The sequence below is a fragment of the Oryza glaberrima genome, chromosome 11 (genome assembly GCF_000147395.1).
Source record: "Oryza glaberrima chromosome 11, OglaRS2, whole genome shotgun sequence".
In the NCBI taxonomy this organism is placed as follows: Eukaryota; Viridiplantae; Streptophyta; class Magnoliopsida; order Poales; family Poaceae; genus Oryza; species Oryza glaberrima.
In genome coordinates, this window is record NC_068336.1 from 6,630,306 (window position 1) to 6,645,632 (window position 15,327).

At 50.3% G+C, this 15,327-nt stretch overlaps 1 pseudogene; it reads left to right on the plus strand.

Moving 5' to 3' along the window:
* The first annotated feature begins 9,917 nt into the window (after positions 1 to 9,917).
* LOC127754725 (putative serpin-Z8) lies at positions 9,918 to 11,930 on the plus strand (annotated as a pseudogene).
* The last annotated feature ends 3,397 nt before the right edge of the window (positions 11,931 to 15,327 follow it).

The following is a 15,327-nucleotide window of genomic DNA, read 5'->3' on the forward strand; positions in this document are numbered from 1 at the left end:
TGGGCTGCCCGAAACAGCGCCTGTCACGACCGGAAATAACCCAACAGGCATTCCATACGTGCGTGTATTATTCCTTGTCACAGGAGGCAAGGTACACCAAAGTTGATACAATTCAGAGTTTAACAAGTGGAAGCGTAAATAGTTAATTTATTACATAGGCGACCAGAGGCCTAGCACACACGAAGACAAATGAAAAACAACGGAAGACTAGGGCGATGACCACATGCACTTGACGGTAGGCACGAGCTAGACACCAAAGCCTTCATCCTCCAGGAACTCTTCTGGTTTGGGGAAAATTGAGCAAGATTGAGTACAACCACAGTACTTAGCAAGACACACCCACAAGTGTAGGATAAATACAAGGGAGTACAAGGGGTAATAATATAGGGGTTAAGTTTTGCAGTAAACAACATTTAAAAGACACTTAGTTGCTCAAAGCCATTTCACAAACACTATCCTAAAGCTACACAATATTATTAATCAAGGTCGTGAACCCACACGAACCTGCCTTAACCCAAGACCTACGATGATTCAGACCGAACTAGCAACCAGACCCAGGTCCCAGCTCGTCCCAAGCCAACCCAGGCCAACCATTCCACATTTTAGTTGTTAAACATGTTTTAAGAAGTAAACCACTAACTTGGGTACATTGCTAGGCTTGCCCATAACCGAGAGCGCGGCTATTCGAATAGATTATACTCTGATCAGAGGTGTACATCTTTACCCACAAGACACATCTCCCTCACGTGTCAGCACATGCCACATACCACCACGGCATACGGACGGAAGACGTGACATAGTTTCCAACCCATCCTAGCCATAAACAAGAGTACCGACCCACCCCTACCTACGGCCAAAATCTGGGGACAGGTAGGCCAGGGTTGAGCCCCTAGTAGCATAACACCGGCCCTGTGCCATGACATCTCGACTAACAGACATCGGCCCGTGTAGCCTTCATTTGCCCTAGAGATGTCCATCGGTCCCCGAATTCGTCCATCTCTATCCGTGTACTTCTATTTATGACTAGACTGAGCTACAAACTAAGCCTTACCCATTAGACATGTGGAAGTACGGTAGTGCTTTGCAACAGAGGCCTGAAGACCGGTCCTTATAGTGGCCGAGGTGCTCCTAGCAAAACCATGCACCTCAAGCCTAGCCTAAAACCATTTTGGGAGTTTTGAATAGAGGGGGTGTATGTCCAAGTCCACATAAGACAACCATTCCATAATGTCCACATAAGTCTAAAGTTATAAACCACCTAGTGTTGCCAAATTAATTAGCGAAGCATCTACCTATGTTCGTACTAGTGGAACCATGAATAAAGTACCCACTAGTTGGGGGTTTGTTTACTATAGGGTGAACAAGGTAATAATAACAATAGCAATAATAATAAGGTCATAACAAAGGTAAATGGGTATGGCTAAATAAAATAGTAATAACATGGGAATTTAAATAAAGCGGTAATGCAATATTTTAAATCAAAATAATTTTATAATCTGGGATTCAATATGCTCAAGGATGATGTGACTTGCCTTGCTCGCTTTCCCAAACGTCGGCTTCAACCTCCACGTAGAGCGGATCTTCCGAAGCTGCAACGTCTACACGACCAACGGAAAAAGAAAAGGCTTTTACTCTAATTAACTCCATATAACCAACAGAAACAAAGCATAAAAATGGGTTCTTGACTTCTTAAGGAAAAAATAGAGACTTGAACGGTCCAATTCCGAGTTAAATGGCCAAGATATGGCCATTTGAAGTTTATATGTTCTTAATGTGAATATTTGTAGATTTCTTCATTTATTTTTATATTTAAAAACAATTATTGCATCAGCACCGAGGCGTGCGCATGAGGCGGGTCCACAGGAGCGGGACCCATGCGGCAGCCTCATGGTCCACGGTGGACCGGGCGCACGGGTCACCACCCACCGGCGCTGTGGGCCCCACGAGTCAGACGCTCGAGGGCAGCGGTGGCTGGTAGGCGGGTGGCCACGCGGTGCGCCTAGAGGCGGCCACAACGGCACGGCCGGTGGGAGGCGGAGCCCGCGCCCCTATGGTTGCCGCCAACGACCATAGGCACGGCGGAGCAGCGGCCAAGAGAGGGGAGGGGAGGGGAAAAAGGAGGCGGCGGTCCATGGCTCACCCCGGGGCGTTGGCAGCGATAGAGGAGACGGCCGGAGCGGAAGAAGACGGCGGCGCGGCTCGGGTGGATGAGGGCGGCAGGGTTCTGGTGGGAGGCGAGCGGGAGGGAGGGGTGGACGAGGTCGGTGGCGGTGCGGCGAAGCCAGAGGAGGTGACGCCGAGGCGAGAGACGGTCCCGGCGGGCGGCTAGGCCCGGCCAGAGGTTGCCGGCGGCGGTGGAGAGAGGAGACGATGGCGCGGGCTCGATTTCGACGGGGAGAGTGGGCGGCGAGTGGCAAAAACTAGAGTGGGGAGCTTGGGGTGGGTTTATATGGGGTTGGGGGCGAGAGAGGGTGGCCGGAGGGAAAGGAAACCAGCGCGGGGTCCTTGGGCTCCATCAATGGCGCCGGCGGGATTTGCGGGAGAAAATCATCTCGTTTGAATGCGGGAGAGAGAGGGGAAATTGGGGGGGAAAGGGGGAGGGAATTACGGGGAATATTTCCCCTCATTCAATTGCACGCGGGAACGGCCGGGAGCGTCAGGATTTGCGGCGGCGGCGGCGCTAGGCGTGGGAACGGGCGGAGGGAGCGGCGGGAGGAGGGGGATGACGGGTGGGCCCCACCTATCGGCGAGAGCGGACGGGCGGGCCCGCCTTTCGGCGGCTGAGCGTGTGGGGAGGCCGAGTGAGCTACGGGGAGAGGAGAGAGAGGGGGAGGGAGTTGGGCCGAATTCGGCCCAGAGAGAGGGAGAGGGATTTCAGGGTTTTTCTTTTTAGAAAAGCTATTAAACTTTGTTTATTTCTTGATAATTATCATTTGTGCTTTGAAAATTCCATCAAAATTTAATTACGCATTTTAGGCTTTGAGGAAATATAAAAAAAATCCTCCAGGCCCCATTTGACTTTTAGGTTTGCACATTTTAATGTTGGAGGCTTTAACACGAATTTTACTTATTCTAGGAACAATTTAAAGAATGTATTTTAGGATCGTTTTGGGACGTGACAGCGCCACGGTCTCGCTTTTGCCTGTTTGGCTAAATCAGGTGGCACTGGGCATGTCCGACACGCGTCCAGGGTGCCACCGACGCTAATGACTCAGTGCTGGTGTTTTGTCTACATCCTTTCAGTTCCAGGCTAGCTGGAGCTCCCCATAAACCTGTTTCATTTATGGCGGGGAGGACCACTTCACAACAACCCGTGGAGCGCGTCCATCTCCCCAGTCGGTCCTGAGGTCGCGCCCTCACGCTTTTCTTGATGATAACTCATCTATTCTAAGACAAGCTTCTCGAAGATGGCTTTGATGAGTAGATAATGTAGTTATCTTATATGTTTCATCGCTCTTCTTTGCAGAATAACGCAGAAACCACAAGGACTAAGGCGGGCCTAGATCCTAGGGCGAGATCGAGACCGAGGCTGACCATAGCTTATATCTTTTAATTATATGTCTCCGCCCTCCACTCCATGCAGAAAATGAGACCTTTGAGGGCTAAGGCGTGCCCGGGGCTAGGACATGGCCGGGTTCGAGGCAGAGCTTGGTCAATTATTTTGTAGATTTTATGTCTCTACGCTTCCTCTTTCTGAGTAACTTAGGACTCAGAAGGACTAAGGTGTGCCCGGGGCCCAAGACTAGGCTAGGTCTGAGAGACACCTTGTGCCTTACACCTATTCCAAAAGCAAGTTAAGGTGGGCCTAGGACCCATCAAGGCTGGACCGCTGGCTGCACTAGCACAGGTATGCCTTTTTATTTTCAAAGATGGTTTAAGCATGCCATTTATTTTATTTGTAATTGTTTAGCCGGGGAAATGGGTACCCTTGCTTCCATTTCATCGACACTTAGCTTATAATTTCTTCACATGTTTTCTAATCATAAACCACCGTGGTCATTCTTCATTTAAATTTTACCTTAACCTTAATAAGAAAGCCTAAATTATAGCTATATTTTACCGAAATAACTTTGAATCGGCACCCGATTTTGTTAAAAAGTCAGGCGTTGTTTCACCTCTTATATTAAAATGTTTCAGTAGTTGATGAAACAATGTTTCAACTTTTGGAAACAGCGAAACACAATCAAATCACCATATGAAACAAATGATTTTAAGCTATTGAAACATCTATAGATCGAAGTAAAAATCGAAGACAAAAAAAATAAAACTCCATCTAAAACCTACTGAAACATTTTTTTTGAACTAATGAAACATCAGGATGCATGGACCGAAACATTGAAAAATTCACAACACATCCATCCACTCTTGTGTGTTAGCAACCTTCTTCACTAGAATCAAACAACAGTAGTTCTCAATACAACTTGGAAGTGTTTGACTAGAACAAGGTGGAATAAGAATGGGGATACAAGCTAATAGAAGAGACTAGATTGTCCTAGCAGCTGCAGTAGAGGTAGTAGCAAGAGAGGTAGTAGAGGAAGAGAGGAAGATCGACAAGGTTCAGCCTGAACCAAGTCGCCGCCGCCGCCGCCGCCGTGGCCGAAGCCGCCGATGCCTTCAGTTCGATGCCTCCAGTGCTTGTTGTTGTGCACGATGCCTCCAGTGCTTGTTGTTGCTGCACATATATGTTGCTAGTTGTGCTTGCTTGGGCCTAGATTGAAGCATGGCCAACCTAGCCCATATGCAGCCCAATTATGTTCCTAACAATCCCCTCTCCTTAGCATTCGGCTTGTCCTCAAGCCGATGCAAATTATTACCACTGCCACCGGGATCCCAGGGTGTCTGAAGTTCTTGGATACAATTAGCAAGTCTTTCATCATCAACGGGAATTATAGCTTGGATCATCTTGAAATGAAAAGGACTGACTGCATTGCTCTTCTTCTTGTAGTCACCAAATTCATTCAGGATTGCAACTTGTATGCTATCTCTAAATGGCAATTTGCAGATCATTACTAAAAAATCCTCTAGATCCAATACATGTACAAAAACCCTGGGTAATTTCAGAAGTTTAGAACCAACTGTATTCCACCAAACCATTAGTACCACCTCATTTTTCTTCTCTGATGAATGCGGCAACCTTGTCATCCTGGGATAAATTACAGAATTGATAGACAACTCAGCAACCACCTTTTCCACTGCATTCCTAATCAATCTGAGCATAGGTACAACTGGAATGACATGTTTCATACTTCCTGAACAGTTTAGGACATGTGAAGCCCTTCTTTTCTCTGCATACAGTGCTAACATGCAAGAAACATACCACTTTGGACAATATGTGTGCTCAATAATTTGATCTTCAAATTTTGCCATGGCATGGGATGTGTTCCCTGTGGTAACACCAACTCCAACATAGCAATTGACTGCTACATGTTGTATTGCAGCAGCCCCATAAAGCAAGTGAACCAACTGATTGCTACCCTTTCTTTCTTGGATACCCAAGATTTGACCAACCATAAGATAATCCATTGGCACTCCTTCAAACCTTGGCTGGTCAGATAGCAGCCATGGAACCTTTACTTTTATGCAATTCCCTGCCCCTTGCAAGTTCACTATGCTCAACAAAATAAGACCTTCAGGACTGATATTACCATAAATTGATAAGCATTTAGACAATGATAGATCAGATGGTGGCCATAGTGATATCAAAGCCATGATATATGTGACAACAATATCATGGCACTTGCTGATTATTTGAGAAATAGGTGGTGGCCATGGACTCAACTGAATCATCTCACATGTTAAAACCACTGTTCTAGAGATTGAAAGTCCAGTATCAAAATGCAACCATGCCCAGGAACTTACTTGAGTTGGTGGAGGCCATGGTGGCATCCAATGTAACCTTGCCCAATAGAAGTTGAATGTTGGCCATTGTTCTGACCATAACTCACATACGGTGTCCACTAATTCATTTGAAGTAGGTGGCAGCCAAAGATTTATCCTTCCCATGACAAACTTCCTTATAGCTACATCACTGGTAGTATTGGGTAACACTTGTGATGGTGGCCCTTGCCAATCAGCAGTCTCAGAGTTGATGTCAAGTAGAATATTTGTGATAGCCAATGATATCAATGGAACAATACTGCAACCATTTATGGGTGTTAACATATAAGAGCTTGGCATAAAGACTTCAACTGATACATCGAGTGCTTGATCACCCCTTAGCACACATGTATTAGTCTGGAATGCAACCACAGCTTGGTCATTGCCACCATTGACGTTGAGGCCGACCGTCGAGCACTTGGCATGCGTCTCCTTGAAACAAACAGGGGCGTCACTGTTAGTGTTGCCAGTGGTGCCGTCAGTAGCTACCAACACCATTGATGACACGGCAAGGGTGGTGCAAGTAACCGGAGCAACTACAGCGAGATCGGGCTTAGTGTCAGAGCTAGAGCATATCGTCGAACACTTGGTGGGCATGACCTTGAGGAGGTCCTTGGTGACAATGTAGGGAGCTTGGTCCATGTCCTTTCTGTCTCCTAGATCCCAGGCAGCTGTCGGAGCAAGCACCTCACCAATGTGACTTGAATTCGCAGCCACCCAAGTGATGTTGTTGTTGGAGCATTCCGTCAAACACTTGGTAGGCGCTAGAGGAGACGGTGCCATGGGTGGTGGAGATGATGCAGCACTGAGTACGGCAGTGGTCGCCTTGATAGAGGCACCCATCTCCTCGAAGAACTTGTTCCTATTAGCATCTATCTCATCCAACTTCTTCAAAATTCGATCAATCTTCTCATCACACCTACGCTTGGCCTCCATTTGTTCTAACTTCTCCAATATCCAATCTAAAGCTTCATCTAGCCATTTCTCCTCTTTTTTCATGGAGGAATTGATGGGAACGAGCTCAGATATGCTCTTATCTTTCTTGGACATCTCAGGTTGGCTTGGCATTCCATCGAACAGTTGGTGGGCGCTGCTTGGATGAAAACTTGCCCAACCCAATTCCTGCTCCCTCTTGCATGGCTGCCTCCCCAACACCTCCATGACAAGAATCCCAGTGAACCGAACGGCTCTGATACTAGATTGTTAGCAACCTTCTTCACTAGAATCAAACAACAGTAGTTCTCAATACAACTTGGAAGTGTTTGACTAGAACAAGGTGGAATAAGAATGGGGATACAAGCTAATAGAAGAGACTAGATTGTCCTAGCAGCTGCAGTAGAGGTAGTAGCAAGAGAGGTAGTAGAGGAAGAGAGGAAGATCGACAAGGTTCAGCCTGAACCAAGTCGCCGCCGCCGCCGCCGCCGTGGCCGAAGCCGTCGATGTCTTCAGTTCGATGCCTCCAGTGCTTGTTGTTGCTGCACATATATGTTGCTAGTTGTGCTTGCTTGGGCCTGGATTGAAGCATGGCCAACCTAGCCCATATGCAGCCCAATTATGTTCCTAACATTGTGGTGCTCCTCCCTTGCGTGCTCCCGGCAGTGAAGCGACGGCGTCGCTCTGGAGCATGCTACCCTTCTAGAACGTGAGAGGAGAAGAAGGGTCGCCATCGTCTAGATCTTAGCAGCGTGTTGTGGGCCTCGACATTGTACAAGCATTGAGAAGTTCTTGGTGACGAGCCCCACTACCGGTGCGGCGAAGAGCTGTCGCGGATCCTCCTTTTCCTTCCCCCGTGGGTCGCTCTGAAATGAAAGCCGCACCTTGGAGAGCCCACCCACGACCTTGCATGACACCTCTTGTGGGCGAACATGGTGTCCTCGCTATCATACTCCATGGACACCCTGAGCCCCAACCGCCTCCACCGCGCAGCGGGGGAGACGGTGACGGCAGAGGACGTGGCTGGGGCGGGGGCGGGGGCGAGGACAGGCAGAGGAAGGTGATGGGGCTGCATGCAGAAGTGCAGAGCTATGGCGGGAAGTTGAAGGGGTTGGCGTTCTGGGAATTGGAGAAGGAGGCAGTGGTGGTGGCGGCGGCAACGGAGGCCATGGCACATGGGGGTGGGGCGGCGGAGGGAGTGGTGGAAGAATCTAGGAGCGTCCGATATTTTTGTCTTTCATCGGGCTTCCATGTAGGAGCGTTTTTGATAGTATTTTATGAATGAGAGAGAGAGAGCAGATATAGCTATTTTTGGAGACACATACTATTAGAAACCGTGTACATGGTAACATGAGTGCAGGGGCGGATTCACAATGGGGGCGGAGGGGTCTCGAGACCCCACTACCGCCCCCGAGACAGTGGAGACCCCCCTAAGCCCCCACTAAATTTTTTTCTATAGATCCATAGGATGTGGGGACTGGAGGTTCGATTTATGCTGATGTAGTTTATTCAGCCCCCACTACTATTTTTTTCTAGATCCGCCACTGCATGAGTGACCGAATTTTGACGCCGGCCGGTATGGCAACATTAGCTTACAACCTTATTTGTCAAAGTAAGTTACCATATTGATTGTTTTATATGGTAAGAAAGTGAAAGCATATAAAATATAGTAATATGTCAGAATTACCATTGTTCTGATCACGGTTAGGGTTGGAAACGGACCGAATCCGCGCATATCTATAATCTATAACTAATATAAATATTCGTATTTTTCCGGTCGTCACACCTAATTTTCGTCCGTTTTTCGTACATACACAATCCTATTCAGTTAGCAATAGCGATAGAAAAAATTGCAAAAAAAAAAAACACCGCCGCCGGAGAAGAGAGGCGGCGGAGGGAGCGCCGCTGCCGGATCCGCCCGCGGTGGCCGCCACCGCCAACGGATCCACCCTCGGACGAAGCCGACGCCGTCGTCGCCGTCAACGCCGTCGTCACCGTCGACGCCGACGGGGAGAGGGAGAGGGAGAGGGAGAGGGGGAGAGACGGCCGTCTCCGCCGCACCCCGCCGTCGCTGCGCCGTGCCGGCGAGACGGGAAGGAGAGCCGCCGCCGCCACCGCCACTAGCGTGGGGAAGGGTGCCGCTGCCGCTCGCCGTTGGGGAAGCCGCGGCCGCTAGTGTGGGGGAAGGTCGGCGCCGCCGCCGCCGCTAGCATGGGGGAAGCCGCCGCCGTGCCGTGCCGGCGAGAAGGGAGGGACAAGGGAAGGGAAGTGGCGCCGGTGGTGGGAGAGGCGGCCGGCTGGGGGGATGGGGAGAGGCGGGAGATGGGGAGAGGGAGCGGCGCCGCCGGAGGGGAGGGGAGGGGAAGCTCCGGCGGCGCCGGTGGGGAGAGGGGGAGGGGGAGAGGCGGCGTCGGGAGTGGGAGGCGGCCGAGCAGCTGTGGGGTTAGGGTTAGGGTTTTCATAAGGCCGTGGGCCGACCGACAAGGGACGGAAATAAGTCTATTTTAGGTCCCTCGGGCCGAAGAAAAATAGAAGAAGTTCATTTTTGGTACTTCATTTTTTCAAAGCATTATAACAATTATAGTTATTGAATATGTTTAATTCGAAGCAAACCTAAAAGGAAGTAGTTTCTTTCTTTTTTAATTAAATAATTGTTAAATGATGTTTGTATTATTAAAATTAGCAATTAAGCTCTGAAAATTCCAATAAAATTTTAAAGTGTAACTAATCATGGAGAATTTTTTTAAAAAATAAATTTAACCATGTCATTTTATTTCTCACACTTGCTTTACTTGTAAATTTATTTGATTATACACATACGTACTTAAAAATACCAAATATTTCAGCGAATTTGTATTTTAATTAATTACATATTTTTCTGATCTGTACGCTTCCCGCTGGAACGCACGGGCACTATTGCTAAACCAAACAACACTTTTGGTCAATATACACACTCCGTACACCCGGTGCAACGCACGGGCACTTTTGCTAGTATATCAATATATGTAGTCTCAACCACGGTCAAATACTCCAGTAATTCTGCTTCCATCGTTTATACACAAAATACAGTACACCGGCGAGCCGGCAACTCGATCTTTGAGCCTGCCATGGCGCCGTTGGCGAACGCCGCGACGTGCCAGCGCGGCCAGGCGGCGCTCGCCGTCCGCCTCCTGCAGCGCCTCGGGGCGCGCTCTCTCTCATCTGGCGGCGGCGGCAACCTCGTGTTCTCGCCGATGTCCATCCACGCCGCGCTCGCGCTGGTGGCGGCTGGCGCCCGCGACCGCACGCTCGACGAGCTCCTCGCCGTCCTCGGCGCGCCGTCGCGGGACGCGCTCGCGGGGTTCGTCGACGACGCGGTGGGGCGCGCCCTGGCCGACCGGTCCATGTCGGGCGGCCCCCGCGTCGCGTTCGTGTCCGCCGCGTGGTGCGACGCGGCCCAGCCGCTCAAGCCCGCCTACCACGACGCCGTCGTCGGGTCGTACAAGGCCACCGTCTCCACCGCCGACTTCCGGAACAAGGTATACCGTATACATAGATCGAATCAAAAGTTCAAAACTCTCCTCTGCTTATGTCGTCTTCCTCGCAGCCGGTGACGACGACATTGCGTTGCTAACTGTTTGATCTTGCCGATGCGTACGTGCAGCCCATGGAAGCAGCCGACGAGATGAACGATTGGGTCGCTGAGGTGACGCGGAATCTCATCACCACCATCGCCGGCCCCGGCGACATATATAGGCGGTGACACCGTGCTGGTCCTCGCCAATGCCGTCTACTTCAAGGGCAAGTGGGAGAATCCCTTCAACGAGGAAGACACCGAGGAGGACGAGTTCCACCTCCTCGACGGCAGCTCCGTCACGGCGCCATTCATGCGGAGCTGGAAGGACAGGCTCATCGCCTGCCATGACGGCTTCAAGGTGCTCAACCTGCTGTACCAGGACAACGACGAGGAGAACGTCGACACACCGTGCTTCTCCATGTGCGTCTTCCTCCCGAACGCCCGCGACGGCGTCCCCGCCCTGGTCGACAGGATCGCCTCCGACGATGGCTTCCTGCTCCGCCACCTGCCGAGTGATAGCACGTCCCCGTCGGCGAATTCCGCGTCCCCATGTTCAACCTGACCTTCTCCGGCAGCGTCACCCCCGTCCTGAAGGAGCTGGGACTGAAGCTGCCGTTCGACCAGAGGAAGGCCGACCTGTCCGACATGGTGGAGGAGGAGATCGACGGCGACGTGGTGGAGGAGAAGAAGGTGTTCGTCCGGGACGTCACTACTAGAAAAATGATTTTTCATGGCGTTGGTCTATGATTTTCGCTGGCGGAAAAATACCAAAACCGCCAGCAAAATTGTAACGAGGGGGTAAGAGGCAACGACCGCCAGTGAAAATAGATCTTCGGTGGCAGCCGCGTTATACCAGCCGCATCCGAAGATATGTCTATTTTCGCTGCCGGTCACTTAGGTGCGCCACCAGCGAAGATGGATAATTTCGCTGGCGGTTGTGTTACACAGACCGATAGGGAAAATACAATTATTTTTTCTGGCGGCCCACTTAAGCAACCGGCAGCGAAAATCGCTGGCGGTAGATGAACCACCGTCGATCTATTAATATGACCACGCGGCCCACCACCAGTCCACCACCAACCTGCCCCCTCTCTCCAGCTCCCCTCCCTCCCTTCTCTCCCTCGCGTCTCTCCTCCCTCTCTTCTCCACCGCCGCCGGCTGCTCTCCTCTACTCTCTCCTCCTCCCACCCCACAGTCGGCGGCAGCGTTTTCGGTGTGGCGACGATGATGACGCGAGGTAGGCGCGCGGTAGCGACGGTAGGTGGGTGGGCGACGGCAGCGAGAGGCGGCGCGGCGAGCTCGGGCGCGGCGGCGGCGGCGGCTCTCGGGCGTGGGCGCGGCGGCGCTCAGGAGCGGGCGGCGGCTCGCGGGGAGGCTGGATCCGCCGCCGCCGGGCCGTGGGGTGGCCGGGTCCGCCGCCGACGGGCCGCGGGGAGACCGGATCCGCCGCCGCCGGGCCGCGGGGAGGCCGGATCCGCCGCCGTCGACCGTGCTCCCACGGCTAGGGCTATATTTGATTTTTTTTTTCTTTTTCTTTTTGCATGTTGTTCCAGATGATGTGTAAATCATGTTTGATCTGTGTAAATGATGTTTGATCTGTGCTGATGATGATGATGATTTTGTATTTCATGTTTGAATTTGGAAATGAACAGCGAATCTAGAGGTGGATTTGAAATTAATGAATCAATGGGTGGCTGCATGGGTATTTTTGCTGGAGGCTGGGCAGCTGCGTACCAGTTCTTTTTTTTCCCCAAATCCTTTTTCGCTGGCGGCCGATATAACTCAGCCGCCAGCGAAAATCCATTTTCGCTGGCGGCCGTCTTAAGCCAACGCCAGCGAAAATGGATTTTTGCTGGCAGTTGGCTTAAGATGACCGCCAGCGAAAATGGATTTTTGCTAGCGGTTAATAACCGCTAGTGAAGATTTTGATCTTCACTGGTCTTTGCTTTGTGGCGGCTGCAAATTCCCCAGCAAAAATCTAAAATGGTCGCCACGAAAAATGGTTTTCATAGTAGTGCGTGATCCACAGGGCGGTGGTGGAGGTGAGTGAGGCAGCGGGCGTCACCATGGTATTTTTTATTTAGATAATGGATTTTCATTAATCCGGTCTCTATATCCACAAGGGATATACACAGCCAAAAGGATACAGGAGTACTAGACTCACACCTCAACAAAGAGGAGAACACAAAACCAAAAAGCAAGAAAACCTACAACCTCGGCACATTCCTGCATCCTGACATCCTCAACTGAAACAGCCAAAATCGACAAGTGGAAATCATCTAGTCGCCACCGCCCCTAGTGCGTTGTCGCTGCGAATCTCCATAGATGTCATCTTCATCCGCTTCAAGTGAACCGATGCCACGGCCGCCGGGAAGCCCACCCTCATCCATCGTCCTCCGGTCAGAGTTAGCCGACCAGACGCTAGTTGAAAGCATCTGTGTTTGCTTCGTCGGATTCCTAAGCCTCCGCCGCCCATTGACTTCAGAATCCAACTCCGTTCTCGGACTCCCAGCCCGCTGCCACCTTTGCGCCGCTGTCGCCGACCAAGTCTGCCGCTGACGAAGGAGGGGATAGAGGACTAGCTCCATCTCCATCCAGAACAGCTACCCACCAAGTCCGCGACGCCGTCGGTGACAAAGGAAGGAGCGGTGGGCTAGCCCCTGTCACCACCGCCCATTGAGACCACCGGTGATGGAGAACTTGCCGCCACACAGCAACCATGCCCATCACCGGAGCGCCCCACTAACCGGCAACCTCCACCATTGCCACCACCCCTGGCCAACCGGCGCCATAGGCGCCTACCTTGCCGACTGCCACCGGGCGCGGCCGCTCCCGCCGTCGACATCACCTCCATTGCGTCGCTCGCCGGAGCCAGGCGAGACCCACCGTGCCGCCCCCTCTCTAGGAAGGGGACTGAGGAGGAAGCCTTGCCGCGCGGACCTGCACCCTCCGGTGACCTGCCCCAACGGTGGCAAGTTGAAAAGCGACGACGGCGGTGAGGGTTTACAGGACCGGGCAACTAGCCAGCAGCCTAGGACTGGATCTGAGCAGAAAAGGTGGAAAAAGGAGAAATGGGAAAGGGGAAAAGGTGAAAGGGGGAGGGGAAAAGGGAGGAGGTGGGTGGGGGCGCCGCCGCCGCCGCCGCCGGCGAGGTGGGCGACGAGGGGAAAAGCGTTGGGAGTCCGTTCTCCTCCCGGGTCGCCTCAGAGAGCGACACGGGAGTCAAAGCGTCTCCTCGCCGTCACCGTGGTATACGATGTCAAGGAGGGGTGCGACATGGAGGATCCCTACCAGTAGCCGGACAGGCGGGAGCGCGTGGATTTCGTGGCGAACCACCCGTTCGCCTTCTTCGTCGTGGAGGAGACGTCGCGCGCCGTCGTGTTCGCCGGGCAAGTGCTCAACCCATCACCGGAGAACTAGATGGTAATCTCCAACGAACTATACACACTTATTTACCATGATGTGCACGGGAGTGTTACCTCTTCATCTCCTCCAACGACCAGGTAATCTCTCCGTCGGAGAGTCTTCTAGGACTGGGCAATACCCCGTATGGAGTGATTAGTGATTACCCCGTCGAAGAGTCTTCGAGGGCTGGGCAATACTCTGTATTGAGTTTTCTAGAGATTTCTGATAGGTGTATCATGTATGTATACAGGAGACATAACTTCCAAAGAAGCAGGCTCTTAGCTCCTCTTCATGGACACGTGGTAGTTTTCTGAAGATGTCTTACTAAATTTTTACTGTGCCACGTGGCTCGATAGGACGCCAGATCTTTTACCCTGAAATCGGTTATAGAGATAGCAATTAATATAGTCTTTTTCTCCTTGTAATGTTCTTTTCCCTAGTCTCAATCTACATCCCTTCTCCATTGAGATACTAGAAGCTACAAATATTTGCACTTAATTTTTTTATATTTGTTGATACCTTATCAAGAATCGTAACTTTTTTTAAAAAAAAATAGTAGTCTGGAGTATATTAGAACTTTCAACCAATGGATATAGTCCGTTTTAATAAAACAAAATAAAATAAAAGAGGCAAACTAGCAAACATGTCATAAATCATACGTCTGGAGAAAAATGTTTTAAAATTAATTTTGGTGCAACTAGTATAAGTGATGTATATCTGAGTGTAAGTGCTCTTGAACTGAGTATAATCTATACCTAATAAAAAAATAAGTAAGGTTTCATCCGTCATCCCGATCAAGTTGCCAAAATCCGTTTTACTCCTCTTAATAGTCAGATCGGACATTTTCTAATCTACTCCAAAACCTCGGTTGATATACAATATGTACCGCTCATGTAGCCACCAATCACAACTAGCAGCTTGCCTATTTGGTTAGTGGAGAAAATCTTCAACCTGTCCACCACGGTTCCATTCCCACCAACTCTCTTCCTTTTACACCTATTATTACTTTGCCTCTCTCAGGCTAGATTGCTCGGAATAAGTCTATTTTGCTTCCCACATCTCAAATCCTATTATTACTTTGCCTCAGAATAAGTCTACTTTGCCTCCCACATCTCAAATCCTATTAATACTTTGCCTCCCACATCTCAAATCCTACTCGAAATAAGTCTACTTTGCCTTCCACATCTCAAATCCTATTATTACTTTGCCTCTCCTAGGCTAGATTGCTGCGCAATTTTTTTCTCCACCTACTTTGCCTCCCACATCTCAAATCCTATTATTACTTTGTCTCTCCATAGATTGTTGCGCAATTTTTCTCTCCGTCACTAGCACGTTAGTGATTTTGAAATCTTATAATGAACCAATTTTTAATTTGAAAATTAAACATAATTATTTTCTTTTCTTTTTGTCATCAGCAAAACACGACATATTAGAGTCCGCACCATCTATCGTCCACGCATGAGCCATGAAAACGATTCGTCCCCACGCAAGTCCGTGTTCGATTTTAGAAATTATATCAAGCGCTTACCATGGATCCGATGGCTGAAAAATCAAAA